Source organism: Prionailurus viverrinus, chromosome A1, assembly GCF_022837055.1.
Source record: "Prionailurus viverrinus isolate Anna chromosome A1, UM_Priviv_1.0, whole genome shotgun sequence".
Lineage (NCBI taxonomy): Eukaryota > Metazoa > Chordata > Mammalia > Carnivora > Felidae > Prionailurus > Prionailurus viverrinus.
In genome coordinates this window covers 67,702,626-67,729,932 of record NC_062561.1, presented here as the reverse complement: position 1 = coordinate 67,729,932, position 27,307 = coordinate 67,702,626, and the positions used below count along the sequence as shown (strand labels likewise).

General features: G+C 44.7%; 1 long non-coding RNA gene across 1 annotated transcript in view; it reads left to right on the top strand.

Annotated features, from left to right (window-relative positions):
* The first annotated feature begins 19,880 nt into the window (after positions 1 to 19,880).
* Positions 19,881 to 27,307, top strand: part of LOC125173080 (uncharacterized) — a 30,304-nt gene continuing 22,877 nt past the window's right edge. The window contains exons 1-2 of the long non-coding RNA XR_007154916.1: positions 19,881 to 20,101; positions 22,330 to 22,498. This is a non-coding gene — a long non-coding RNA (uncharacterized LOC125173080). The remainder of the gene's footprint in view (positions 20,102 to 22,329; positions 22,499 to 27,307) is intronic.

Below are 27,307 nucleotides of genomic sequence, written 5' to 3'. Positions count from 1 at the left end.
TATTTTAGAGAGAAAGAAAGAGACAGAGCAGGAACAGGGGACAGGCAGAGAGAAAGGGAGACAAAATCCGAAGCCGGCTCCAGGCTCTGAGCTGTCAACACAGAGCCCAGCATGGTGCTAGAACCCACGGACCTCGAGATCATGACCTGAGTCTAAGTTGGCCGCCCAAGGACTGAGCCACCCAGGCGCCCCAGACTGCTTTACACTAAATTATCATCTTTTACTAGCCATTCAAAGCGTGAATTCTAGTGCCACACCCAAGTGAGTGTCAACTTGTGGTTAGGAATTCTCAGGTAACTTCCTTTTGTCCCCATCCTCAAATGCAAGGTTGAGACAGGACATTCCTTTACCATCACCCAGGGGACAGTGATGGCGATGGTGGCAGAGGTGGTGAAGCACTGCCTTTTAATTTTGCCCACTGCAGTCATTACTTTGGGGCGGGAACAACTTCAGAGTCCTCTGATCCAGTCTCCAGTGTTGCCTGGCACTAGGACCCCCTGTTATGGCCAATTTGGAACTAAAATCTCGGTGACCAGGGATCCCTCAGGGTAGCCACTGGCTTCAAAGCTGGCTTACCTTTCTATATTTGTGTTTTCTCTTCATTTCTTCGCCTCTAAAGATTTCCTTTGCTTTTTCACTAGCTCAGGTGTGCATTTAAAAATATTTTTCAAGGGGCGCCTGCATGGCTCAGTCAGTTAAGCATCCATCTCTGGATTTCGGCTCAGGTCATGATCTCAGGTGCGTGGGTTTGAGCCCTTCGTTGGTCTCTGCACTAACAGTGTGAAGCTTGCTTGGGATTCTTCTCTCTCTCGCTCTCTGTCTTTCCCCCACTCGTGCTCTCTGTCTCTGTCTCTCTCTCTCTCTTTCAAAATAAAAATAAATAAACTTCAATTAAAAAATATTTTTGGATTAAAAAAAATTTTTAAGTTTATTTATTTTGAGAGAGAGAGAGAGAGTATGGGGGAAGGGGGAGGTGCAGAGAGAGAGAGGAAGAGAGAGAATTCCAAGCAGGCTCCGCACTTGTCAGCACAGAGCCCGACACTGGACCCAAACTCACAAACCATGAATTCATGACTTGAGCCAAAACCAAGAGTCAGACGCTTAACCAACCAAGTCACCCAGGTACCCCTTGAATGTTTTCTTTTTCTGTTTTTTCTTTTTCTTTTTTTTTTTTTAGAGAGAGCATGAGTAAGGGAGAAGCAGAGAGAAAGGGAGACACAGAATCTGAAGAAGGCTCCAGGCTGTCAGCACAGAGCCTGATGTGGGGTTTGAACCCACAAACCACAAGATCATGACCTGAGCCGAAGTCGGATGCTAAACTCTATCACCTGAGCCAGCCAGGTGCCCCTCCATTTTTTTGTACTGACTGTAGGTGTTTTGTTTCAGGAAGGTTATATAGGATACCTAATCCACTCTATGCCAGAAATAAAAGTGGCCAAATGTAATAAAGTAAACACTTATGTTTAAAAATATCCCTAAAAATCAAATAACCTGGGACACCTGTCTGGCTCAGGTGATAGAACATGAGACTTTTGATTTCAGAGTCGTGAATTTGAGCTCCACGTTGGGCATAGAAATTACCTCTAACACCATCAACTGATGATTGGATAAAGAAATTGTGGTTTATATACACAATGGAGTACTACGTGGCAATGAGAAAGAATGAAATATGGCCCTTTGTAGCAACGTGGATGGAACTGGAGAGTGTGATGCTAAGTGAAATAAGCCATACAGAGAAAGACAGATACCATATGTTTTCACTCTTATGTGGATCCTGAGAAACTTAACAAAAATCCATGGGGGAGGGGAAGGAAAAAAAAAGAGGTTAGAGTGGAAGAGAGCCAAAGCATAAGAGAGTCTTAAAAACTGAGAACAAACTGAGGGTTGATGGGGGGTGGGAGGGAGGGGAGGGTGGGTGATGGGTATTGAGGAGGGCCCCTTTTGGGATGAGCACTGGGTGTTGTATGGAAACCAATTTGACAGTAAATTTCATATATTGAAAGAAAAAAAAAAAGAAGTTACCTCTAACAAATCAAATAACCTATCAGGAAGTAACAATAAGTGAATCTCTCCCAAATGAGGAGAATCCTGGAAGTTCAGATTTGTGCAGATTTTGCTGTGCTACCTAGTCTCAATTCCTATTTAGATTCTTTTGGAAATTAGTTGCATGTTTTTAGTGGAAAGAGCTCTCTCTCTCAAAAAAAAAATAGTCCAATAAACTTCTTTTTCAGTACATTATATTTTTCTTCATCACACTGTGAGTTAAATTCCCAGAAAAGGTATGCCTGATTCTACATTTAAGATGAAAATCCTGCAATTTAAAATGAAAAACCACCCAAAAACACTCCACCTATTTTCTTGTATCATTAAAATAAGATTTTATGGGTGCCTGGGTGGCTTAGTCAGTTAAACACTTGACTTTGGCTCAGGTCATGATCTTGCAGTTTGTGAGTTCGAGCCCCAAGTCGGGCTCTCTGCTGTCCACACAAAGCCTGCTTCAGATCCTCTGCCCCCCACTCTCTGCCCTTCCCCTGTTTGTGCTCTCTCTCTCTGTCTCTCTCAAAATAAATAAACTTAAATAAAATAAATATAATAAGATTTCAACTGATTTCTTAAAACTCTTTTGCCAATATCTTGACTCCAGGGCTTAATTAGGACACTATAAAACATTCTTCCAATAACTAGCAATAAAAATTAAATAATTCTGTCTATAAATAGTTATTTGTCTCTTACTTTGCCAGAATTTTGTGCACTTTGATTTCTTTTCAGATGTAAATACATTTTAAAGTCTCCTTTTTGGCATAAAGATTTACAGGATTAGAATCTGAGAAACAAACAAACAAAAAAGAGACATACCACTTGGGTTAGTCTGCAAGTGTTTTGAGTTTACCTTCCTCTGGGGAGAAAAGAAGAAATTATTTCTCTGGAAGAATTCAACCAAATTTTGTTCACTATCCCATTGTCAAAGTTACTAAGAGACACCAAACTTTAAATGTTTTTTTGATCATGTGTAAAGCTTCCTGGAATTGGAAGCATAATTGCAGGTAGAGGTAGGGGGAAGAGTCCACTGTAATTAACCATAGAAAAATAAAAAGAACTAAGCCTGCAAAGACAGACATATGAGAAAAATCCTGTTTAAATCACAAAACACCTAGAGGACTGTCAAGGTGTTGTGAACACAGCTGTGATTGAAGGGGGGGGTGGTGGAATCTGTGAGCTCTTACAGACTAATAAATTTATATCACAAATACCTCCTTTCTAAGTTGGTTTGAGGATTATGACATTATACATGTAGAGCACAGAGAAAGTGCTAAATATACATCATTTATTGCTGTTATGATTCTTCCTAGAAAAATGAAGATCCTGAGATTAGAGACACCAACCAATCCTTCTGGTTTGCCCAGTCCTTCTACGTTTTAGCCCTGAATGCCCCGGGTCCCTCGGACACTCTCAGCGTTGGAGAAACAAATCGTTCCAGGTTTTCAGCTTTTATTGGGGTGGAGGAGGGTGGAGGAAACTTAATGAATTTTCATTTTTCAAAATCAAACAGTATCTCCTGTCACGGGCTCAGCATATTTCCTGTTCCTACCCTCCTTCCTCTCACACTGCCACCTGCCTGCAAAAGGAAGTAAATTCTTGCCGGAAGAGACTGGTCTGCGCACCTGGACCTGAAGAGGGCGGGACCGCGTGTTCTCCGCGCCTTGCGACAGTCACCAGCAGAAGGCAGGCTTCCGAACACCCTGCTCGCGGTCCCTCCCGCTGAATCACACGCGGTTTCTGCCTCCCATCAGCTTTTAGTACCTTGCTCTAACAAGCTAAGATGTGCAGATTCTTTTTCTCCTTCCTTCCTTCTTCCCTCCCTTCCTTCCTCCTCTTTTCTGTCTCTCCTAACTTCATCTTGTGTGTGTGTGTGTGTGTGTGTGTGTGTGTGTGTGCGTGTGTGTGCGTGCGCGCGCGCACTCCCTTTCATTTCTGATTTTAGGTGCAGAAGGTTGGGTTAGTTCTACACCTCATTCCTGATCTAACATCTTCTCTGCCCTGTATGAAGCTGCTCTCTTAATTTGTTCTTTTGAAATCCCCATTCCCCCTTCATATAACACGGGAGTCTCTGTGTGTCCCTGCGTCCCCGCCAACACTTAGCATTATGCAACCTCTACATTTTTGGCAGATTAGTGGGTATAAAGTGATACCACTGCTTCAATTTGCATTTGTCTGGAAACTTGAATTTGAGCATCACTTCACATGCTTTTAACCTTTTAGTTTTTCCTCTTCTGACTTTGCCCATTTTTCCTTTAGGATTCCTATATGATTTGCAGGCATTTCTTTTATACTCTGAAGAGTAGCCCCTTACCAGTATTACACATTTCCTGTCTCTTCCCCCAACCTGGCATCCTTTCATTTGTCCGTGGTGTCCTTCCTGAGACCATCAGCCTCACAACTTTAATGGGATCACGTTCCTCTGTATTCCGTGCTTTTCAAGTTCTGCTTAGAGTCCTTCATTGCCCTAGAATAGCAAGATGTCCCCCTGTGTATTCTTTTGCAGTTCATAATCTCTGGTGCACAATTCTGAAATCTAGTTTTCCAGACTTTCACAAACCTGGCGCCGTGTCCATCAGCTAGAAACGGATGGCACACTCACACGGGATAATTTGAGAGGACTTTAATAAGGGACTTTAGGGGTGCCTGGGTGGCTCAGTCGGTTAAGCGTCCGACTTCGGCTCAGGTCATGATCTCACGGTCCGTGAGTTCGAGCCCCGCGTCGGGCTCTGTGCTGACAGCTCAGAGCCTGGAGCCTGTTTCAGATTCTGTGTCTCCCTCTCTCTCTGCCCCTCCCCTGTTCATGCTCTGTCTCTCTCTGTCTCAAAAATAAACATTAAAAATAATTTTAAAAAAATAAGGGACTTTATTTAAAGTGTAGAACGGGGTTCTCAACCTCAGCACTATTGACGTTTTGGGCCAAACAATAATTCTACTTTGTGAGGAGCTGTCCTGTGCCTTGTAGGATGTTCAGCAGCAGCCCTGCTCTCTGCAACGCCTGTAGTATGCCCACACCAACAGTCCCGACAACCCAGAGTGTGCCCAGACATTGGCGTGTTGCTCCCAGACAGGGACAATGGTGTAGACGGCCCAGGTGAGACAGTACGGTGCCATGGTCACAAGAGGCAAGGGGAAGGGCATGATTCCTGGAATCAGGTGAGAGGTGTTGTGGAGAAGGCCACCTTACCAAAACTAGGTCCTTCGGTGGGAAGACGAGCCAGAGCTGGCCTGAGAAACCCCACCCTTCCCTTCTCTTCTTTCTGCCAGAGGGTAGGGGAACCTGTGGTGAGGTCCAGAGAGACTACCTCCCAGGCAGAGAGCAAGGTGGAGAAGGCAAAAAGGTAGATTTGGATACTCAGCCCAGCAAAGTGCTGCTGGAACCAAGCTGAGTCTACTTTAGTCTTTACATGATTTACTACAGAAATACTGAAGTGTCTGACTGTGGGATGCTACCCGAGATCCCGTTGGAGGTATTATGTAATATGTATGGTATATATACCATCTTGCCCTTTTAAATCTGAAAAGGTTTGAATTCCAAAGCACATCTGGCTACATGCATTTCAAATATGTAACTATGGAAATGCACCTTTCACCCACAGGTGAAGTGTATCTGGAGTCTGTCATTTCGTGATTCAAGGTAAGGATCTGGTTTTATTTGTTTCCATGTAACGAGCCCATCCCCTCCTCCACCTGCTAAACAATCCAAGCTTTTCTCATTATCATTGTGACTTTCATCCCGTATTAAGTTCTCGTGTAAGCACATGGTCCTATGTCTCTATTCCAATTTACTGGTCCGTTTGTGTATTCTTCTACTAGTAATAGAAACTATCCCATATTTATTACTTCCATGTCTACATATATCCTAATATCTGGTAGGAAAGTCCTCTCTTTCTGCTTTTTTTAATAGTAAATAATTTTTATTGTTAGTTTTATCAGAAAGATTTTGTATATGAATATCATTTTTAGAAGACAGTAAGGACGTGGTTTTTTATGATTTTTTTTTTTTTTGAGAGAGAGTGTAAGCAGGGGAGAAGGGCAGAGGGAGAAAGAGAAAATCTTAAACAGGCTCCACACTCATCCTGGAGCCCAATGTGGGGCTTGATCCCCCAAACGGCATCATGACCTGAGCTGAAATTAAGAGTCGGACACTCAACCAACTGAGCCACTTAGGTGCCCCAGGACATGGTGGTTTTGATAGAAATTTTATTAAAGCCAGACATCATATTTTTTTCCCAGAAGGAACATTTTTAAAAAGCTACCTTTGGGGCGCCTGGGTGGCGCAGTCGGTTAAGCGTCCGACTTCAGCCAGGTCACGATCTCGCGGTCCGTGAGTTCGAGCCCCGTGTCAGGCTCTGGGCTGATGGCTCGGAGCCTGGAGCCTGTTTCCGATTCTGTGTCTCCCTCTCTCTCTGCCCCTCCCTCGTTCATGCTCTGTCTCTCTCTGTCCCAAAAATAAATAAAAAACGTTGAAAAAAAATTAAAAAAAAAAAAAGCTACCTTCAACAAAGCGTCTTTGAGCACATCAGTTCTGTTAAAGAATGGTAAATCATATATTATAAAAAGTCTTTGATACGAGAGGCCCATGGGTGTCTCAGTCAGTTAAGCGTCTGACTTCAGCTCAGGTAATGGTCTCACAGTTCGTGGGTTCGGGCCCCACAATGGGCTTTGCTCTGACAAGGTGGAGCCTGCTTGGGATTCTCTCTCTCCCTCCCTCTCTCTCTCCCCTCCCCTACTTGCATGTGCTCTCTGTCTCTTCCACAAAAGAAATACATAGATATTTTTTAAAAGTCTTTGATACGAAACACACAAGCTAATACCTTACATTTTTCAATCTTCAGATGAAACCTATTGCTTCAGTTTCTAGAGACATAAAATTGCTTTAAATTAGAGCAGATCAAACATCACATACCTCTGTGTGAGGCCCACAAGTTCTGCTTAAGTGAAAGCAGGCTTAAGAGACCTGAAAACTAAAGCAGTGTAAATCCTTGACTAGATCCTGAACTGGACTGACTTTTTTTTAAGGCTGCACATGACACGTCATTGGAATAATCCAGAAAATCTATAGATTGGCTATATAGACACCATTAGTGTAGCAATGATATGTTCCTCAGGTGTGAGAGTGCCACTGTGATAATGTAAGAAAATGTCCTTGTTCTTAGGTGGACAGACATACTTAGGGGGCACCTGTGTGGCTCGGTCGACTCTTGGTTTCAGCTCAGGTCATGTTCTCACTAGTTCATGGGATAGAGTCCCACATTGGGCTCTGTGCTGACGGCGAGGAGCCTGCTTGGGATTCTCTCTCTCCCTCTCTGCCCCCCCCCCCCACCCACTCACACACGCACTCTCTCTCTCTCTCAAAATAAATAAATAAACATTTAAAAAAAAAGAAGTATTTAGGAATAAGGTTGAGGCATCAGCAGCTTACTTTCCAATGGTTCTGAAAAATAAGCACATAAAGCAAATCAAGTATATAAAGCAAGATGTCAGTGTTTGGTGAATACGGATGAAGGTGTCCGGCCTGAAGGTTGTTTGTGTCATAATTTCAACTTCTCTGGCTTGAAAATTTCCAAACTAAAATGCTGGGGGAGAAGAAATAGGAAATCATAGAAACATTAACAGTGCATATGGAGGGGCGCCTGGCTGGCTCAGTCATGCGATTCTTGATCTCAGGATTATAAATCCGAGCCCCACATTGGATGTAGCGATTACTTAAAATATTTAAAAACAAAACAAAACAAAACAACAACGCAAATTGAGAACTGCGTGTGTGAAGGCATCCATCGCCTCAGTGACAAAGTAGTCAGTTTTCCTAGACGTGAGCAAAGACTACATTCTGTGACTATGGGTGGGTGTCCTTCTGCCCCGAGAGGAACAGAGTGCTGTGCAGATTGATTCTCTTTACTTCCTTCAGGTCTATCCCACCCCCATCCCCTCCTCAGTGTTACTCTCTGGAGCCCGGGCGGAACAGGCCTGTATCAGCCAGGACTCCCCCCAGCTCTCAGGTCTTCACAGGGAAGAAACCCAAGTTCCACAACCACCGCCCCCCCCCCCCAAGGCTGCCTCAGTGGCCTAAACATCCCTGCCTTCCCCTTTGAAGATTGATTTCACGGGGCGCCTGGGTGGCTCGGTTGGTTAAGTGTCTGACTTTAGTTCAGGTCATCATCTCCTGGTTTGTGAGTTTGAGCCCCAAATCAGGGTCTGCACTGTCAGCTTGGGGTTCTCTCTCCACTTCTCTCTCTTCCCCTCCCCCACTTGCACATGCTTGCTTGCTCTCTCTCTCTCTTTCTCAAAATAGATAAACTTAAAAAAAAAAACAACTCACTTTCACACCTAATTTCTTCAAGAAAGCTCTCAAAACTATCTAAACTTTGATTCGGGTGGACTTTTGTTTTCCTACATCCATTTTAGAGTAAGCTTATCAATTCTTCACAACATCATAGTGCAATGAAATTTTACTGTTTTTAGGCAGCAGTAAGATAAAGGGAACTATGCAAATGAAAGAAAGTGGATCTCTAGACATATACTTTCATTCTTAGGTCTTGAAATACCTGGAAAAAATTATTCTCTACTGGGACTTAGGGAAAAATCAATCTCTTAAACCCTTTGCTTAAGATTTCACTGCTATCAGGGGCGTCTGGGTGGCTCAGTCGGTTAAGCGTCCAACTTCGGTTCAGGTCATGATCTCACGGTTTGTGAGTTCAAGCCCCGCATCAGGCTCTGTGCTGACAGCTTGGAGTCTGCTTCAGATTTTGTGTCTCCCTCTCTCTCTGCCCCTCCCCAACTTGTGCTCTGTCTCTCTCTGTCTCTCAAAAAATAAATAAATCTTTTTAAAAATTTTTAAAGAAAAAAAAAAGATCTCACTGCTATCAGATATTCTTAAGAAGCCTGATTGAGAAATAGTGATATGTTGACAATGGGCAGATACGAGGAGATAAAGAGATGTGTCCATGTTCCTATGTATCCCTTAGTGAAACTCATCATGAACAAAAACTGTCTTTCTTGCTCTGTGTCACTGAAAATTATCTAAAATCAGGAAGTAGATGTCCCATATCTAGCTCTCTGATATTACACTAATGTAATCACAAGTGATGATTCTAGTTTTATTGCAGGAAATTATAAAATGTATCGACTTGCCAAATGTGTTTTCACTTGGCCACCCTTGTTCTTAAGTGGCTTTCAAGCAAGTATAATGGACTCTTGCTAGGTGGTAAGGTGAACGGTGGTCTGCTAAAGCAAGCAGTGCTGGGAGAAATTAACAACGCAACCCGCTCTGGGATTGTGGTGGTTACATCAGAAAAGTGTTACTGAATTATTTGTCCCTTTATTCGATAAGTCTGATGCACAGTATTACACTCAGAAAGAGCCAGATTTATAAATCGGAGCTGAGTTTTCCAAACAGCCAAGTCCTTCCCACTTTCACATTGGTCAGATGCTACCATATATAGTGGAATCAAACTGCTTGATTTGGCTTTTACCCAGGGTAGAAAGACTCAGGCCTTTCTCGTGTAAATAAACAAACAAAATTAGGAGTTGTCATAAAGTCGGGGAAGAGCCTTTGTTAGGCCCAGACAAGCATGAGCTGTGCTGGTTCTCTTGATGTTCGATGTCGCTCAAATCTGTCCTTGAATGCACAGTATGGAGACCCTGTGGGGACATTCCCCCTGCACATCCCTGGGTTGGGGGGGAAGGGCCAGAGCGGCACTGAGTCAGGCTTCCCACCCCAGACCACAGCGTTAACACAAACACCCTGAAACTTCAAAGGAGGCAGAACATGAAACCGGGAACAGCCTCCCCTTCAGCTCCTAACTGAACTGCAACGACGAAGATGGGCCACAGCAGGGATGGTGCCTAAAACAGCCCGAAGCACAGCGAACCCCAGTCCTTGTGCACATACAGCGCACCTTTCCTTCTCTTCATTGTGAAATAGAACACACGTTCAGGACAGGACCTAAAACACAGCTCAGGATCGCGAGTGGCTAACGGGTTGCGTAGGGTTGTCCCAGCGGCCCCGTTCAGAGAACCGATCTGCTCTAACGCTCACTAACTTCAGCACTTCCTTCTACAAGTCTAGCTCCAAACTGTTCCTTGCGGACATCAGTTACCTGGCCCAGGTGTCTCACTCTTTGTCTATATGGGCCTGGTAGTAACTTTTTTTTTTTTTTAGCAGCACCTTCTGGACCTCTGTCCTTCTTCATTGTCATTGGTTAACACATCACTGGACCTTCTTGACTTCGGGCTGACACCCCCCAAGTCACCCCAGTAGTATCCAAGCCTGGTGAGACCACTCCAGAATCCTATACAGCGTCTACACCTCCCCGCACCGGTGGAGAAATGGTGTGAGTTACGGCATGCATTGTGTCAGCCTGCTGGCTCACAGAAAACCTCCCGAACTTCCCCCGAGAAACTTTCTGGCTTCTTTAGGAAGATTAAAGATCTTTCAAAGAAAATGCCTATGCCACTTCAATATTTCCTACCACTTGACAGCTCCTTCCAGAAATGAATCCTCATCTCTGGACTCCTTGTCAAAAACCTCATCCTCTCCCCACACATATTTCTGAACTAATATGGATTTGAGTAAATTCTAGACAGGATTCTGGATGATGATTTCATAACCATATGATCATCTGGTGTTGGAACTGCCTTCTCTTGGTTATTCTGTAGTGAATCAACTCTCAACCTGGAATTTAAAAATAGAATTCTATGTCACACGGAGACGGTCCCATTGTCAAGCCAGGTACAGCAATGCACTGTGAGAAAGAGGCTTGGGGTCACTGGGGCAAAGAGGGGAAAATGACACGTGCAACCAGGTCAACGTCTGCTTCTATAATGGCACCCATGCCAGGCGGTAACAGAAAGGAGCAGGACACTGTGGTGGCAAGGAAGGCGCAGGGGCTGTGGAAATGGCAGAGCTGGGCTGGACTCCCACTAGCCAGTGCGATCTTGGGCAAGTTCATATATTTTTAACTTTTAAAGAAAATTGTAGGGGTGCCTGGATGGCTCAGTCGGTTAAGCGTCCGACTTCAGCTCAGATCATGGTCTTATGGTCGTGGGATCAAGCCCCGCATCAGGCTTTGTGCTGACAGTGTGGAGACTGCTTGGGATTCTCTCTCTCTCTCTCTCTCTCTCTCTCTCTCTCTCTCTCTCTCTCCCTCTCTCTCTCTGTCTCTCTGCCTCTCATTCGCACTCTCTGTCTCTCAAAATAAATAAATAGGGGCGCCTGGGTGGCTTAGTCAGTTAAGCGTCTGACTCCGCCTCAGGTCATGATTTTGTGGTTCATGAGCTTGAGCCCCGAGTTGGGTTCTGTGCTGACAGCTGGGAGCCTGGAGCCTGCTTCAGATTCTGTGTCTCCCTCTCTCTCTGTCCCTCCCCCACTCACACTCTGTCTCTGTCTCTCTCTCTCTCAAAAATAAATAAACATTAAAAAAAAATTTTAATTGTAATAAAATATAGGTTACGTAAAATTTCCCATCTAGCCATTTTTGAGTGTACTGTTCTGCGGCATTAAGTACTTTCCCATCGGCAAAATCACTAACTAATCTTCCCGAACGGAAACTCGGCACCCATGAAACAATAACTGCCCTGCCTTCCAGCTCCTGGCAACCGGCATTCTACCTTCTGGTTTGAATTTGACTTCTCTTGTCACCTCCTACAAGGGAAAATATGCTACAGTCGTCCTGGCGTGACTGGCTTGTTTCGCCGAGCATAATGTCCTCAAGGTTCATCCATGCTGTAGCGCGAGTCCGAGTCTCCTTCCTGTTTAAGGCTGAGTAATATTCCATTGTGTGGACATAACTCATTTTGCTTACCCATTCACCCGTCGATGCGCGCTTGGGCTGCTTCTGTGTTTTAGCCACTGTGGATAATATTGCTACAAACGTGAACGTACGTCTGCTGGATCCCTGCTTTCGATTCTCCTGGCTATGTACCTCGTGGTGGGATTTCTGGAGCATAGAGTAGTGCCACGCTTCATTGTTGGAGGATATTTTTAGCTTACTATTAAAGTGGGATGTACAGGGGCGCTTGGATGGCTCGGTCGGTTAAGCGTCCGACTTTGGCTCGGGTCATGATCTCGCGGTCCCTGAGTTTGAGCCCCGCGTCGGGCTCTGTGCTGACAGCTCAGAGCCTGGAGCCTGTTTCAGATTCTGTGTCTCTCTCTCTCTGACCCTCCCCCGTTCATGCTCTGTCTCTCTCTGTCTAAAAAATAAATAAACGTTTAAAAAAAAATTTAAAGTGGGATGTACAATTAGGAAATGAGCAGACAGGTCTGTGTTGACCTGTCGCCACTGAGCACCAGGGGGCCCACAGGCACCACCTGTCCTGCTCTTGCGGCTTCTGCCCCACATCACTAATCCCCACTCGCCCAACTTTGGGCAACACGAACTAATTTTGTTATCAGAATTATTTAGGGTGCCTGGGTGGCTCAGTCGGTTAAGTGTCCAACTTCAGCTCAGGTCATGATCTCACGGTCAGTGAGTTCAAGCCCCGAGTCGGGCTCTGTGCTGACAGCTCAGAGCCTGGAGCCTGCTTCGGATTCTGTGTCTCCCTGTCTTCCTGCCCCTTCCCTGCTCACACTCTTTTTCGTATCAAAAACAAACAAAAATATTTAAAAATTTTTTTAAAAACCTATTTAAGCTTTGTAGAATGGGGACGAAACTACGATCTTCTCAGGGCAGTTGAGGTGATTCCTCGGAGTGCCTACTTTGTACAGGGCACGATGCACAAGACAGATAAAATCCCTCCCGGGGTGTAATTCATGTGTGCTTGAAAAGCAAGCATGGCACCTGGCACGTAACTGATACCCAATAATCGCCTGCCGTCTCCCCTCCCCACCGTGCCCCAGGTCAGTCCTGTCATCCCAGCAGCCTCATCTTTATCCTCCGTCTTCAAATTGCACCCTATCCGGCCGGTAGATCAGAGACCCCACTAGGGTCCAATGAGCACAGAGAGGCCTGGGCAAACCTCTCATCTGATAAGCATGCAAGTCCCACACCAGCCGCCACCTGTGCGCAGGTACCTGGTTTGTGCGTGGCCCTGCCCCAGGGATGTGCAAGAGCTTTGTACTTCTTCCTGGGAGGGTCTTCTCTTTCAAACCCTGCCGAGCAGCTTTCTGGTGCCCCTGGGGGCTGACAACAGGGCCGAGAAAGCACTGGGTCAACTCTCATTTGCAGGAAAATTTGTTTGACCTCTGCAGACAGAACCTGCTGGCCCCTGGCACGTGGCAGAGTTCGGGGTGAGCCGGCAGACACAGCCCCAGGAACTCGGGGACTGCGATACGAGGCAGGGGCACCACAGGTGACAGCCATGTCTCTTTGGCGTGAAAAATACATTTTTTAGTAACTTGGGAGAAAATGTAGATTTCTAAACTGCTAGCTGGGAGGCCCAGAACGATTTTCTTTTCTAAAACTTGCCAGATGTGTAGCAGGACCCACTTGAGTCCAAGTTGTGATTTAGGTTGTGATTTTTGCCTTTGCCAAGTTCCCAGCCCGATGATGGCCATTTTCTCTTTACCCTTCCCTTTCTCCTTAGCGGTTTTCCCCTCCTCCTTCTGCCTAACCCAAGCCACTCTCTGCTCTCCGGAGGGGACCTGTTATCATCTGGAGGTTAGTGTGGATTTAAGTCTGTGTGTGCCCTTCCCAGGATAATTGTTTTTAAGTTTATTGATTTATTTTTGAGAGAGAGAAAGAGAGCAGGGGAGGGGCAGAGGGAGAGGAAGGGAGAGGGAGAGAGAGGATCTCAAGCAGGCTCCACGCTGTCGGTGGAGAGCCCGACGAGGGGCTCAAATTCACCAACTGTGAGATCATGAACTGTGCCAAAACCAAGAGTCAGAGGCTTAACCTACTGAACCGTCCCGGGATAAATATCTTTAAGCTCACTGACTGATGTTTTAAAGCTGCCCCCCCGCCCCCCTTAACTCCATCACTCTGAATAAAAAGTGCAGCTACCAAGTAAACACAGCTTCAGGACAGTCCTGGCCTCTTTTCCCAACACATTGTTATCCTTTAGCCCCTCCTATATAGAAATTCTGGCGCCCCAACTATTCAGCCCTTACCTGTACTTGTCGTGTAATTACCTGAGTGTGATGTTAGCCTCCAAGAGCACCTCTGAGGCGAGCTACCCCAGGACCCATAAAACAGAAAGACTCAGAGGCCGAAGGTGCACAGGCCTTAGGACAGGGTATAAAGGGGATATATGGACCACACTGCCTGAATCCTGGATCACACAAAGTTCTCCACAGAGGGTGTCTCTCCCTCGATGTCTCTCTCTCTCTGTCTCTTTCTCTTGCATCAGCCTCCTGGCAGCATAGACGTGAGGACAAGTGTTTCAGCTGGAGCAAGGGGCCCATGGCAGACAGCAGGTGCAAGGGACCCCCTACACCACCTGCTAGATCAGAGACACGGGCATGCACACCTGACCACAGCTGGAGCTCGCCAGCCGGCCTGCTGAACCGCTCGGCACTCTGTCTCCCTTTCTTGGGCAGCACACGTATGGGGCCAGAATGAAGCTCTACTGGGCATCACCAGTGTGTGATTGATGTAAACATGACAGCTTACAGCAAGCCTGGAAACTTGATCTTTCTGTATTTCTGTCTGTGATGAATATTAATTGTTCTGCTCTATATTCTTTTTATTCTACCTACCTTCAGCATGGCTTTCAGACTGCCAATTGACTTACTAGCTATATTTACTATGTCTTCTTAGTTCTGTTTATCTTGTCATGAGTGGCTTTCTTACAAACTATCTATACTTAACACAGGAGTTTTCTCCTGTCTGTTTCCTTGTCTTCTACAGCAGAAGTGCCAATTGCCAAATAATTCGGCAAACGCACGTTACAATGCTTGACAGACAGGCTTTGGTCTCTATCAGAGAAATTCCCAGCGTTCACAGTCATGTACCAGGAGCTTGGGGAGAACAGAGCACCTTCAGATTTTCCTGAAATCACATCCCCAGGCAGGGAATTCAGTCAGACTTCCACAGAAGAGTCATGGACCACTCTTTGGTGTGCAAGTAAGGGTGAGCAGATATGTAACTGGGTTTTGAAATTGCTGTCTTATGTTTGAAATTTATTGAAATTGGGAATATACGTACATAGGGAGGTCTGTTCTCACAATGCTATATATTCTTGGGAAAAACACTATCGCACTACCTTGTACATGATTGTACTTGTGTGTCCTTGAACATGTCAGGAAAAGACGCATCAGTATTATGTTAATAATAAAATGTTCCCGGGGTGCCTGGGTGGCTCAGTCGGTTCTGAGTGTCCGACTTCAGCTCAGGTCATGGTCTTGGGGTTCATGAGTTTGAGCCCCACATCAGGCTCTGACAGCTTGGAGCCTGGAGCCTGCTTCAGATTCTGTGTCTCCCTCTCTCTCTTCCCTTCCCCTGCTCATGCTCTGTCTCTGTCTCTCAAAGATAAATAAACATTAAAATAATAATAATAATAATTTTAAAATGCCCCTAGCCACATTTTTGCTCCTTGTATCCCAACTTTTCTATTTCTATTGGCTTGTGTACTTCTTATTCCTGCCTATAAGTCCAGTTAACACAGGAACATAAATTATCTGATCAGATTCATATCGATGTTACTCTGTTTAAAGAAAAGGGGGGGAGGGGAACAGCTAGAGAGCTCTGCTGTCACCCAGACATAAAGGACTAAGTGTCCTTAATAGATGGAACATTGATCCCCACAGTTGTCCCATCTGGCCACGAGATGGCGCCATGCACCAGTAAGACACCACAGCTGCTGCTGGGCCCGGCGGTTCTGCAGGCTCGGGTGGGCTGCAGAAAGGTATGACGGGGTGGGGACCCTGAGAAGGGACACCGACAGGACAATGACCCTGAGGAAGTGAATGAAGGCTGAGAACGTGGAGGTAGTGTAGAACAGATGTTAAGAATGCAGACTTTGGGATCAAATAGCTGACTTTTCAACCCCAGTTCTGCCACCTCCCTAGCCTGGTAGCCTTGGGCATTTTAGTCTTCTCATCGAGAAGATAAGATCTGCTGGCAGGGTGCCTGGCTGGCTCAGTCGGTAGAGGATGCCAGGCTTGATCTCAGGGTCGTGAATTTGAGCCCTATGTTGGGGGTAGAAATTACTAGAAAAAAAAAAAAAAACACCAATGAGACTTTGCATCCGTAAAAATGTGTCTTTTTAATGGTCATTTTAAAATTCTTTTAAAACTGCGTGTAGTTGGCACACAGTGTTACAGCAGTTTCCTGTGTATACAACATAGTGATTCAACCTCTCTGTGTTGTGCTGAGCTCACAAGCACAGCTACCATCGGTCATCCCACATCTCTACCAGTCTCACCGATGATAATTCCTGTGCGGTGCCTTTCATCCCCGTGACTTACCCATTCCATACTCCGAGGCCTGTAGCTCCCCCTCCCCAACAGCCATCAGTTTGTCCTCCGTATTTATAGGTCTGATGCAGCTCCACAAAGGGCTTTTCACTCCATTTTCTCTAATACTTCTCATTTTGTAGAAAGGGGAAATTGAAAGCCTGATCCATTGAACTGACTCATCCACAGCTAGTTCATAAAGCCCCTGAAATGTACCCCCTCTTCTCCGTTCTCTGTCAGCAACGCCGCTGGAGCCAAGTATTGCCAAGGTGAAGTGCTCGTTCTCCAGAAAGTGCCCGCTGTTGCTGAGACCAGGTTCTGCTCTCCTCTCCCCAACCAAAAGACCACTGACTAACGCTTATTAAAGAGAATCAGGCGGTGTTGAAGGGGGGGTGTTTCAGGTTATCAGTTTAATGGTTTATTTATTTTGAAGAAGAGGAAGGAAGAGGAGAGAGAAAAGGAAGTTCATGAGTCAGACCCAGTTTGTACACTGCTTTTTCTTTCTTCTCTTTCTTTCTTTATAAATGCACATAAAAACAAAAAAGCAATTGGCTTCACAGCATGGATCATTTATAGGTCCCTTTCATATTTTAAAATTAACTTTTAAATGTTTTAGTTTCATTAACAACTGAACAGTATCACAGGCTGTAATAATGATCAGAAATAGGGACTCATAAGAAAAACTAATAAGAGCTATGATTTGGTTGGCGTTCAGATATGTGATTCGTTTTGAATGAAAGCTATGGTTTCATTTGTGTGGTTTACTTTCCTTCAAAAATAAAAAGGTAACAATTTTTTAGTAGTTTTTTTAAATTTTTTAATCTTTATTTTTGAGAGAGAGAGACAGAGTGCGACCAGGGGAGGGACAGAGAGGGAGGGAGATGCAGAATCTGAAGCAGGCTCCAGGCTCCCAGATGTCAGCACAGAGCCTGACATAGGGCTTGAACTCATGGACCTCGAGATCATGACCTGAGCTGACGTCAGACACTTAACTGACTGAGCCACCCAGGTGCCCCAAAAGGTAACAATTTTTATATTTCAAGATGCTTATTGACTCAATTGTAAATGCCACAGTGCCAGACTGCTTGACACTTTTCTTTTTTTAAATTTTTTTCTTAACATTTATTTATTTTTGAGACAGAGAGAGATAGAACATGAACGGGGGAGGGCCAGAGAGAGGGAGACACAGAATCTGAAACAGGCTCCAGGCTCTGAGCTGTCAGCACAGAGCCGACATGGGGCTCGGGCTCACAGACCGCGAGATCATGACCTGAGCCGAAGTCGGCCACTTAACCAACTGAGCCACCCAGGCGCCCCTGCTTGACACTTTTCTTATCTGCCTGGTGGAGGCATCATCCCCCAGGGTACTCTGGGTTTCATTTGAAAATTACCTGGCAGATGGTGGATGATGAGAACTCCATTCTGTAGTTTGCCTTAGGTCCTGGGGGATACCAGAGACAGAACCCCAAGATCCCTGCTGGGGTGGGAGTGGGTCCCCCCCCAGATCACCTGGAAAAACCTGGAACTGCTTCCTCTCCCTTCCAATCCAGCACACCCAGAATGCCCCTCTTCAAGAGTTGGTCCGATGAAAACTATACCTGTAATGCACAGCTGTGTTGATATGTCTTGTGTGTGTTCGTGTGTTCAAAATGTTTTACAGGAACTTGCCTAGGGATTATTGAATAAAGCACAACAGTGTTTAATCCTTCCTTCCTTCCTTCCTTCAAATCACAAATTCCAAATAGTGACGTTGTAAACCCTTCAAATTCTGGCCAAAACAAATCTCTCAGGGTTTTCAAAATCCTCTTTCACTAATAGTGAAACAAGGCTTTCTTGAGAAGGTTCTTGTAATTCTGTGGGCACAAAATGATGACAGCCTAGACTGTGTGGTGGTGAAAGAGAGAGACAGAGTCAAGAGGTAGTTTTTAGGTAGAAACTTTGGGGCTTGGAAATGGGCTAGAGGTGACAGAGGAGAGAAGAAAGTGTCGAGAATAATTACAGCACTTTTGGAGTGTGTATCTCGACCTGTGAAAGTGACATGACATGAGGGAGAAGGGCAGAGAACAAGTTTTGGAAGGGAGGTCAAGGACTCAGATTTGGACCTAAGAAGCTTGAAAAGCCTGGGCTGCGTCCCAGGGGGCAGGTCAAGTGATCAGTGGGATATAAATGTGTGGAGCTCAGAAAAGAAGTCAGTCAGTCACCTTCTGAAGAGGGTGTCTAGAAAGATAAGGGAAAACCAGGAGGTGTCTTGTCACAGGAGCGTGGAGAAGAGAGTGTTTCAGTGAACCCTGTGGGCAAAGGCATCGAGTGCCCTGAAGACACCAACATATGAGGACTGAAAAACATCCACTGGGTTTCGAACATGGAGATCCCTGGTGATCTCCGCACATGTGAGCTGTGTGGCATTATGGAGGTGAAGGCACATGGAGGTGGGTTAGTGAATGACTAAGTGTTAGAAGAGTAAAAAGAGTTAAGGATAGACAATTTTTTGAAAATGCTTTTCTGGAAAAAGAAGTAGACATAAGGCAGTGACCACAGGAGCTGAGGGCTTAAAAGAGTTTGTTTTTATTTGTTAATTGAAATATAATGGCCATAGAGCACCGTATTAGTTTAAGGTAGGCAACAAAATGAGTCGATACATGTATGTATTGCAAAATGGCCACCACAATAGGTCTAGTCAACCTGCATCACCACTCATAGGTACAAATCATTTCTCTCGCCATGAGAACTTTTAAGATCTACTCTCTTCACAACCTTCACATATACAACACAGTATTGTTAACCGCGGTATTAAGCATAATACTTTACGTCCCGGGATTTATCTATCTCACAACTGGAAGTTTCTACCTTTTGATCCCCTTCATCCATTTTGCCCACCCCACCCTCTGCCTTGGGCAAGAATTCTCTGTATCTATGAATTCAGTTTAGATTCCACATATACGTGAGATCCTACAGTATTTGTCTTTCTCTGTCTGGCTTATTTCACTTAGCATAATGTCCTCAAGGGCCATGTTTTTGTTTCTAAGATGAGAAAGTTCTGCATGTTCGTGTCCTGATGGGAATGATTCAGGAACAAGGAAGAATTTGATGATGCAGAAGAGAGATTCGGGGAAAAGAACAGAAGCCAAATTTTGAGAAGGCGGGAAGGGATGAGGTTCACACTGGGCACATTCGTGGAGCCACTGGCCTTTGTCGGGGAACCTAGACAAGGGGTCTGACCTGAGCTGGTTTGGGTGTGCACAACTGAGTTCCCTCTTACCACAAAAGGATGGCCATAAAGAAATGACACAGGGTCAAGGTTAGCCAGACCCTCCCACCCGCCACCATCCACCGCACCCACCTGCTACACAGCCTCACAAGGTTAGGATGAAAGACATAGGTATTTACTGGGCAAAGAGTGAATAACCTAGTTCACGCAGCAGGTTCTGTGAGCTCAGTCCCCTCCCCGTTCTCTGACACTGTACGATTGGTAGGCTGTATTTTTGTCTCTCTTCCTAGCTACTGGTGCAGCAAGCTCAGGCTTGGCCAAATGGTTTGTTTTGGCGAATGAAAAGCGAGTGGAAGTGATAGGTGCTGCTTCGTTTAAGATCTTTCCCTTGGTTCCACCGTCATTCTTTGCCTCCTGTCCTGAGACCAGTATATCCCAGAGAGGACTGCTTGACGGCCTTGTGGAATGAAGACCAGAACCTCAGCCGGCCTGCAGCCCATCTTCCATAAGCCTTGATCATGGTAAGCCACTGAAAGTCAGGAAATTGTAACCACAGCATCAACTAGCTAAGGCTTACCAATACATAGGAATTCCAACCTACATATTGCAATTCTACGAAGAATTCACTTGGGCCACTTTGCCAAGGCAACATTCTGTGCCTTTCCTTCGGTATGGTTGGACATAGGAAGCCACATACAGGCCCCATCTGTAAGAGCTTCAGGCTGGAGGCTTCGGTAGATACTTTTCCTGTGTTCATATAAGGCAGGAAGATGTGCACGGGGTGGGGGAGGGGCAAGGCTCCAGCTATTTTAGCTGATCCACACAGATCAGATACCTTCAACGTCTCCGAGAAGTAACAACTTTCTAAAGCCATCACTATAATTAAGAGCCCAATAAAAACCTGTTTCTTGACATCCAACGTATTAATAAATGAAGAGTGAGTTCTAGACTAAGACAGGGAAAATTTCAAGATTTGTTGTGGCCATCCCTGGAGTTTGGCCCTTTCTAATATAATGCTGGACACCACAGACTGGGCCTCCCTTCCTTCCCCGCTTCCTTCCTCTCTCTTTCTTTTCTTTTCTTTTCTTTCTTTTCTTTCTTTCTTTCTTTCTTTCTTTCTTTCTTTCTTTCTTTCTTTCTCTCTTAGTCTGTAACCCTTTATCAGCAACAGAAATAGGAGGTTTTTGTTATACAACACAGGTAGTAATTGATAATACTACAAATTTATTATAGGTTGACACAGATCAATTTAAAAATGTAATTTCTTGGGACACCTGGGTGGCTCAGTCGGTTAAGTGTCAGAATCTTGACTTCAGCTCAGGTCATGATCTCACAGTTTGTGAGTTTGAGCCCCACATAGGAGTCTGGGCTGACAGCATGGAACCTGCTTGAGATTCTCTCCCTCTCTCTGTGTCCCTCCCATGCTTGTGCTCTCTCTCAAAATAAACTTTAAATAAATAAATAAATGAAATAAAAAGACGATGTAATTTCTTGGGGTACCTGGCTGGCTCAGTCAGTAGAGTATGAGACTCTTGATTTCAGGATTCTGGGTTCAAGCCTCACATTAGGTTTAGAGATTATTTAAAAATAAAATATTTAAAAAATAAGAATAAAATGCCATTTCTTTTTTTTTAATGCTTGTTTATTTTTGAGAGAGAGAGAGAGCACGAGTGGGGGGAGGGACAGGGAGAGAGGAAGACACAGAATCTGAAGCAGGCTCCAGGTTCTGAGCTGTCAGCACAGAGCCCGTCGCAGGGCTCGAACTCACGAGCCATGAGATCATGACCTGAGCCGAAGTCGGATGCTTAACTGACTGAGCCACCCAGGCGCCCCTAATCAGAGTGTTAGTGTGTTTTACATTTAGTGTAAATATTGATGTGACTGGGTTTCAGCATTTCACTTTGCTATTTATTTATTTATTTAATTTTATCTGTGTTTTGTTTTTTCCATTACTGCCTTTTTTTTTTTTTTTTTTGGTGGGGGGCGGTTATCAGATATTTTTCAATTTTTTTTTTATTAAAATTTTTTTAACGTTTATTTATTTTTAAGACAGAGAGAGAGAGCATGAACGGGGGAGAGGCAGAGAGAGAGGGAGACACAGAACTGGAAGCAGGCTCCAGGCTCCGAGCCATCGGCCCAGAGCCCGACGCGGGGCTCAAACTCACGGACCGCGAGATCGTGACCTGAGCTGAAGTTGGACGCTCAACCGACTGAGCCACCCAGGCGCCCCTTCAATTTTTTTTTTAATGTTTATTTATTTTTGAGAGAGAGAGAGAGAGAGAGAGTGCGCGCACAAGTGGGGGAGGGGCAGAGAGAGGGGGAGACACAGAATCCAAATCATGCTGCAAGCTCTGAGCTGTCAGCACAGAGCCCGACGCGGGGCTCGAACTCACGGACTGTGAGATCTTGACCTGAGCTGAAGTCGGACGCTTAACAGACTGAGCCACACAGGTACCCCAAAATGCCATTTCTTTACCTGGAGGCAGGACATGTGATAAGGAAGATTTCCTCCCTCAGAATTTCTCTGGAGGCATGGTGACCAGGGTCCCTTTCTGTCACCCCCAGTTCTGATGCTTTGCGGCTCCCTCTCCACCCGGTTTCTACTGTTGCAGCGATGCTTCCAGACCCTCCCTACCCACCTTCTTTTCCTTGCCCTTCTCTCAGTTATGCCTTTTTATCTTCAACTCTCTTGTTTCTCTCCGTCTTGAAAAGAATAAACCTCTAAATTGACAGATTTATCTGTTGTTAGCACAACTGGATGAAAGTGGAGGAAAGGAGAAAGCCCAGAAAAAGTCAAATGGATGGTGGAAGAATCTGTGTGCGTTCACGCTCCAGCATGGGTGGACCTTGAGGACATGTGCCGAGTGAAATAAGCCAGACACAAAAGGACAAATACTGTAGGATTCCACCTACATGAGGTACGCCGAGTGGTCAAATTCATAGAGCCAGAAAGGAGAAGGGTGGTCCCCAGGGGCTGGGGGACAGGGGATGAGTGGTTGGATGTATAGTTCAGTTTGCAACCTGAAAGGCATTCTGGAGATTGGTTGTACATCAGTGTGAATGAACTTAACACTACTGAGCTGCACAGGAAATGGGTAAGATGGTAAATTTTATGTTATGTGTATTTTACCACAAGGGACAGGAAGGAAAGAAGGAAGGAAGGAAGGAAGAAAGAAAGGAAAGAAGGAAGGAAGGAAGGAAGGAAGGAAGAAAGAGAGGAAAGAAGGAAGGAAGAAAAGAAGGAAGGGAAGGAGGGAGGAAGGAAGGAAGAAAGAAAAGGAAGGAAGAGGGAGAGAGAAAGGAAAGAAGGAAAAAATGAAGGATGGAAGAAAGGAAGGAAGGAAAGAAGGGAGGGAGGGAAGGAGGAAGGAAGAGAAAGAAAGGAAGGAAGGAAGGAAGGAATAAATCTGTGGAGGCTTTCCAGAAAGCCCAGATAGAATAATTCACAGATGGTGGAGAAAACACCAAACAGTGGGAAGACAAAAGCTATAGGCCCGTTCTGTCACACAGATGACTTTTTCATCCTGGTAAACTCCTGATCCTGAGTTTACCCAGTTCAACACTAGGAGACCCACAAAGCCAATTCTATGCACCTGAAGACCAGCATTAAAACCCAAATGTATGTTAAAGAAACTGTTGAGAGCACTAGCACTTTTCTTGTGCGTGTGTGCGTGTGTGCGTGTGCGTGTGCATGCGCCCGTGCAAAAACATCCTTTTTTCTTTTCTTTCAAATCAGGAAAACCTTCCAAGCCATAAAACAAAGAACAGGTAATTAAGAACTGATGTTGTTAACAAGCTGCTTCTGTTTTCATTCATAATAAGAGAGCTTTCAATTTCCCCATGGAAGAAAGGTCTTGATTTCAATGATAAACCCAGAACATGAAAAGGATGGAATTAATTGAAGCCCCTTTGGCTTTTGCCCAAGTTGGCTCGGGGAAAATCTGGCAAGGTATAGGGACATCTCTCAGAGAACTCAGATTAGACAGAGCCATGGGGGAGCGCCCTGGGGAAGTGGATCAAATAAATTAAGAACTTGCCCTGGAGGTCACAGGAGAACCTGTCAGAAACACCGTGGGTAGCTGAAGCACAATGCCTCCCAGACCTGGGGGAAAGAGACTCCCCACACCTCGCTGAGGGCCATGCCCAACTTCTGGGATCATCACTGTGCACGCATTTGTAACCACGGTTTCCCAGCACAGACGTAGAGAATACTTCACTCCCCTTCCCAGAAGAGCAGAACTGAGGGCAAGAGAAGGCTCACCGTGGGGCACCTGGGTGGCTCACTTGGTTAAGCATCAGACTTTGGCTCAGGTCATGATTTCATGGTTCGTGAGTTCAGTCCCTGCGTTGGGCTCTGTACTGACAGCTCAGAGCCTGGAGCCTGCTTCGGATTCTGTGTCCCTTCTTTCTCTGCCCCTGTCCCACTCACACTCTGTCTCTGTCTCTCAAAAAATAAATAAATGTTAAAAAAAAAAAAAAAAAAAAAAAAAGAAGGCTCACTGTGTCTACGTAACCAGCCTCTTGAGTTTTGAGTGAGCCCATGACAGATAGGGAAGATCATGAAGTGTCTGAGTGTCCTCTGGACCCCAAGCCAGCCTTCCCCCTGCCCTCCCCTCCCCCATCTCAACCACTTCTATTCCTGTCCACCCTTGTATCTGCCCTTGGCCTTTCCCCCTTAACTCCACTCAGGTCTCCTAGAGTTCTGTCTCCGAGCTGAAATCTTTCTTTTCTTTTCTTTTTTTTAAAGATTTTATTTTCAAGTAATCTCTATGCCCAATGTGGGGCTCAGACTCAATCCGGAGATCAAGAGTTGTGTGTTCCCCCAACAGAGCCAGCCAGGTGCCCCAGAGCTGAAATCTTTCATTTTTTAAAAAAAAAAATTTTAGGGGCGCCTGGGTGGCGCAGTCGGTTGAGCGTCCGACTTCAGCCAGGTCACGATCTCGCGGTCTGTGAGTTCGAGCCCCGCGTCGGGCTCTGGGCTGATGGCTCGGAGCCTGGAGCCTGTTTCCGATTCTGTGTCTCCCTCTCTCTCTGCCCCTCCCCCATTCATGCTCTGTCTCTCTCTGTCCCAAAAATAAATAAACGTTGGAAAAAAAAAATTTATAAAAAAAAAATTTTAATCTTTTTAATGTTTGTTTATTTTTGAGAGAAAGAGACTGAGGGAGAGAGAGTGAATGAGCAGGGGAGAGGCAGAGAGAGAGAGGGAGACACAGAATCCGAAGCAGACTCCAGGCTCTGAGCTGTCAGCACAGAGCCCGAGGTGGGGCTCGAACTCATAGACCGCGAGATCGTGACCTGAGCCGAAGTTGGACGCTTGACTGATTGAGAGACCCAGGCGCCCCAGAAATCTTTCTTAAGCCAACTTATATGTTGCTTAAAGCATATCCCTTGATATTCAGGCGGCTTGAAGTCAGGACAGGGAGGTGATGTGAGCATGGAAATATGACAAGAGTCTGAGGTACTGATCTGTCACTTCTCCCAGCTTTTTTTTTTGTTTTTTTTTTTGTTTTTTTTGTTTTTTTTTCCAACGTTTATTTATTTTTGGGACAGAGAGAGACAGAGCATGAACGGGGGAGGGGCAGAGAGAGAGGGAGACACAGAATCGGAAACAGGCTCCAGGCTCTGAGCCATCAGCCCAGAGCCCGACGCGGGGCTCGAACTCACGGACCACGAGATCGTGACCTGGCTGAAGTCGGACGCTCAACCGACTGCGCCACCCAGGCGCCCCTTCTCCCAGCTTTTAAACCAGGGTGTATAGGGCAAAGGTAGACATCGTGGCATTTTCACCAGAACCGGCCTCCCGACAACTGTGACAAGTAGAGCGAGTTGCCTACAGGGGGGGCCCGTGGCCTCCGTCCCACCGCTGCAGGCCTCCGCACGTCCGTACCTCTCTTCAAACTTATTTTTAATTTTTAACTTCAGATGTTGGGTGGAAAGCTATCTGATTAGGTTACTGCATCATGATGACAAAAGGAGTGGTATCAAGATAAGACCACAGCTATTTATCCCGTGTTTCAAAGGGAACAAATGAATCATTCCACAAACTCCCATCGTGTAAAATTCCAAAGTGCATTATTGAACCGACGGCTTCTAAAGATTTAGAAAAGGAAGCAATGATCATTGGCGCAACCTCTTAGGTTCAATAAATAAAGAAATGTAATGCCAAATTAAATACATTTGCTCATAAAGGCTCATGGGTTAGAAGAAAACTGTAGTGAGATTCTTTTAAGACTTTAGCAAGCATCTGACAAAGTTTCTCAAGATATTCTTGAGAATATAGTGCAAAATATCTATATTCAGCTTCAGGATGACTAGGTATTAGATGGTAAGGTGATTATGAAGTGTGATAATGGTATGGTGATTATCTTTTTTTTTTATTTCTTTTTTTTTGTTTATTTCTGAGAGCGAGAGAGACAAATTGTGAGGGAGGGGCAGAGAGAGAGAGGGAGACACAGAATCCGAAGGAGGCTCCAGGCTCAGAGCTGTCAGCACAGAGCCCCACGAGGGGTTCTAACTCACGAACCATGAAATCATGACCTGAGCCAAAGTCCCATGCTTAACCGACAGTGACCCAGGTGCTCTGATGATTATCTTTTTAAAAAGTCGTTATCTCTTAGAGATATGTACTGGAATGTCTGAAATTCCAGTGGGTGAAATTATATTTTGTCTGGGGGTTGTGTTAAATGCCAGAGGCACCTCCAATAAAAGTACAGAGTGTAATAAAACAAGGTGGACAAAACATTAGTTCACTGTACTCTTCTCTCTACTTTTGGGTATGTTTGAAATTTCCCGAAATGAAAACTTTAAACACTTACCACGATAGAATATGAAAAATGTTTGTTGGATAGAAAAGAAAGAGTTGAATAAATTTCCTAAGCTTTCAAATTGTAATATAATTATGTCCCTACCCATAATTCTAAAACGTTGGACAATCTTATCGATCTGTGTTGCTTCTTGGATCCCACATCTTCATTTTGGATCTGTTTTATTTTTCTTATCAAAGTATATTTGTAATATATTCAGGGAATAGGAAGCCCTCTCTGAATCAAAGTGTTTTAAAGTGCTATTCAGGAAGAAAATAGACATATTTGATGGAAGTGGTGGTAATGAGATTTCTTATCTAGTTCCTGATCTTGAAGAGATATTTTCTAATATCTAACAGTATATAAATTTAATACAGGTTTTTCGTGGGTTCCCTTTAATAGGTTAAGAGATTTCCCTTTCTAATTGTAGTTTACCTTTTTGGGTAGAGTAGGGAGACTTAATTGTGCATTGGTATTGAATGATTTTATAATCTATCGATATAGTTATGTAGATTTTCTCCTCATATCTGTTATTATTTGCTGGTATTAAACCATCTTTGGATTGTTAACGTAAACTTATCATATACTACTAAAATATATTGTTGACTTTCATTTGCATTAAATTGTTTTATCGTATTCTGATTTTACACATCCTTTTTCAATCTCAAACTTAAAGTTTTTTGCCTTCTTTCTTTTTCTGTTTTTTTGTTGTTGTTGTTGTTTGTTTATTGATCTTTCCAGGCCTTTATCTATGCTGTTATCCTTTTCAAAGAGCCTGCTTGGGTCTCTTGGTGTATGTCTTCGGGGTGATTGCTTTGAAATGTATTTTAATTTTACTGCATCATGGTCAACAAAAGTTTTCTATATGTTATTAATTCTTTTAATCATTTTTCAGCTTAATAAATTCATAAAAGTGACAACTAT